Below are 3,272 nucleotides of genomic sequence, written 5' to 3'. Positions count from 1 at the left end.
CATACATACATGCATACATATATATATATATATATATATATACATACATACACACACACACAAAGACGCAAATATAGCATAGCAATCGATTATTGTCAGCTCTTTGTACATATTCTATCATTCTTGTGTTTTGTTTAACGAATCATTTTCCACCAGATGCTTTGTCTGGTTTAATGTATATTTTTTACTCATCTCTCTCTCTCTCTCTCTCTCTCTCTCTCTCTCTCTCTCTCTCTCTCTCTGTATATATATATATATATATATATATATATATATATATATATTCCTATAAATATGCAGAATATATATGTGTGTGTTTGTATGCAAGTTTTTGACTTAGACTTAAACCTGTTATGAATCATAGAGATCATACGACTAGGTTTTATGTACCTATCTATCTACATTCATCGTATACATACAGACATGCGCGCGCGCACACACACACACATATACATACATACCTAAACTTATTTGCTGGCTTAGTGGTTGTGGTGTTGAACTCACAATCATGTAGCTGTTGATTTGTTTCCCGGATGACGAACTTCCTATCTGTTCCTTGTTTTCGCCAGTGAAGTTATCACTTGTCGTATAGTGTTTTAGCTTAAGCTTATTTGAAGACTTGTCGGCCATATTTGTCTCCTTCACGAAGATTCCGAAAGTCATTATTCAATTAGATACTCTATTGGCTTAAGGCTTTAATTTTAATTCTGTTGATTTTCATTGACCACTGATTGCATTAACAGTACGCTATGCTAAAGAGGACTGCTAATTGTCTGTGAAGCGTGTAATGTGGATTAATTATTTTTGAATGCAGATTTGCAGTTGGTTAGCACTAGTTCATATGTGTCAATCAGTCAATTCCATGCTGTTTGGCTGTTTTCCTTACATTTCAGGTGTGTTGACTCTCAGTATCCCTATCTTGATTGTGGATCTCAGCAGGGCGCAGCATGAAACTGCATGTGATACGATATGACAATACACTTATAGGTACTACTATTGACTGATGAAATAATTATTATATGGCCGTTTATTGAGAGCGTCTGAGCTATAAATCTTACTACTATATTTTCATTTGTAGATTTCTCGAAACTTTGCCATTCAGTTAATCTTCCTCGAACCTAAGGAACCCTTGAAGAAACAATCGACATAATATTGTTATTCTACGAAATCACTTGTGTCATGTTGCCTTTTTCAACTTATTGAGGAAACAAAGGCTCTCTATATACTCAACAATGATTTACAACGACACGCTATTATATTGTTCTTCTTTATGCTCTGCACTTGATGTTTTCTTCCCGTCAAATGATCGTAGTTTTACTCTCACAATATTTAGTAATTTGAGAAACATAATCATCGGAATAAGATTATGTTTGTGGTTCAGCTCTAAACTTAGTGACAACTTCAGGATCCACTGCCCTAATACATAGTCAAGAATGTTGCTGGACACATTCGTCTGTGTATTAACGCTGGGAAAAACAGAACTCATCGGAAACACCATAGAACTTACTACCACTACTTTATCTAGAACTGCTGTAAAATGACATTTTATTGTATATATAATCAAATATAGTCGACACAGTCTCACATGGTAAAGACACATATAAGCATTGCTCTGGTAGCACATACGAATCTCAACACAACAGGTGTTGACATATTCTTTTCTACTCTAGGCACAAGGCCCGAAATTTTGAGGGAGTGGGGGCAGTCGATTAGGTCGACCACAGTATTGAACAAGAAAGAACGAAAGGCAAATTTGACCTCGGTGGAATTTGAACTCAACGGGAAGACAGACGAAATCCTGCTAAACATTTTTCCCGGCGTACTAACGTTTCTTATTTCTTTATTGCCCACAAGGGGCTAAACATAGAGGGGAAAATCAAAGACAGGCAAAGAGATTAAGTTGATTAAATCGACCCAGTGCGTAAATGTAACTGTATTTATCGACCCCAAAATGATGAAAGGCAAAGTCGACCTTGGCGGAATTTGAACTCAGAAGTAACGACAGACGAAATACCGCTAAGCATTTCGCCCGGCGCGCTAACGTTTCTGCCAGCTCGCCGCCTTCAGATGCTGATATATTGTCTTCATTTTACTTGGCGCATCTTGCGCTACACCGTCAGGGGCCAATGGCTTCTCAATGCAGCATGTCTGGACGATGAAGTTCGCTGATAATTAGTCATACTTCAATGCTGATTGATGAAGGTAATAAGTATTTACAATCATAGTCAACCGCAACTGCTATGTTTGTGGATTAAATTTGGGACAATGTAATTTATAGCAAGTGATTCTGCCCTTAAAATTGAAATCCGTTTTTATAGATATCAGTTTTAAGTGAATCTGGTATCCGTATTTTATGGAACGATAGGCTGGTTCTTCGCCTGCTGATCTTACATGCTCTAAATACTATATCTTTTGTCGAGCCTTTTCTGTTCAAAAGCTACTTGTGCAGGTACGTATGTGTGAGGAAATGAGTGGGTAGTATACCGTCTATGTTCGGTGAGATAGATTATTTGTCTGTATCTGTATATTTCTGCTTGAAACCATCCGTTGTGTGTGGCAATGCATATACATGCCTCTTGGTATGTATGACAATATGCATATGTATGTTTCTTTATTCTGTTTATATCTATGATTGTGTATATGTGTAAGAATATCTGTATGTGAGAGTTTGTATTCAGGCGTGAGTATGTATGTTTGTGCATACATGTACATGTATATGTATGTACGTGTTTAAGGCACCCGAAAAACATTAGAGACGGCATCAAAGACATAAGATTTTCACTTTAGTTGTATTCCAAACCAATTGTTACACATTCGTGTATTTCAAGTAAAACCTCTCACAAAAGTCTGTTCTTGAATCTTGTAGTTTAATGACGCAATAAATATACAAGAACAAGACCTATCGAAAAGCAAGACACTCAACAAATTCCAAGAAACCATATTTACCTTTATACTCAGGGTCACCTCTATTTTATAAGGCGGCAGTATTTATGTAAATTAGTCATAACTACCGAACACAATCATATCAGGATTGTTTCCATGCACAAAGGTTTAATTGACATCACGTATAGAGAAAGTATGACGCACAAGACATGCACTCACATTTATCGTTTTTTCTGAGTAAAATGTCATGCAAACACATTATCCTGAGTATGTATGTATGTATGTATGTATGTATGTATGTATGTATGTATATATGTATGTATATATGTATGTATGTATATATGTATGTATGTATGTATGTATCTATCTATCTATCTATCTATCTCCCT

General features: G+C 36.0%; 1 protein-coding gene across 3 annotated transcripts in view; it reads right to left on the bottom strand.

Annotated features, from left to right (window-relative positions):
- The window catches only part of LOC106868231 (D(2) dopamine receptor), a 1,504,014-nt gene that overhangs the window by 391,543 nt on the left and 1,109,199 nt on the right, over window positions 1-3,272 (bottom strand). The window lies entirely within an intron of this gene.

This window comes from Octopus bimaculoides, chromosome 5 (assembly GCF_001194135.2).
Source record: "Octopus bimaculoides isolate UCB-OBI-ISO-001 chromosome 5, ASM119413v2, whole genome shotgun sequence".
In the NCBI taxonomy this organism is placed as follows: domain Eukaryota; kingdom Metazoa; phylum Mollusca; class Cephalopoda; order Octopoda; family Octopodidae; genus Octopus; species Octopus bimaculoides.
The sequence above is the reverse complement of the archived record's forward strand: the minus strand, read 5'-3'. Positions and strand labels throughout refer to the sequence as shown.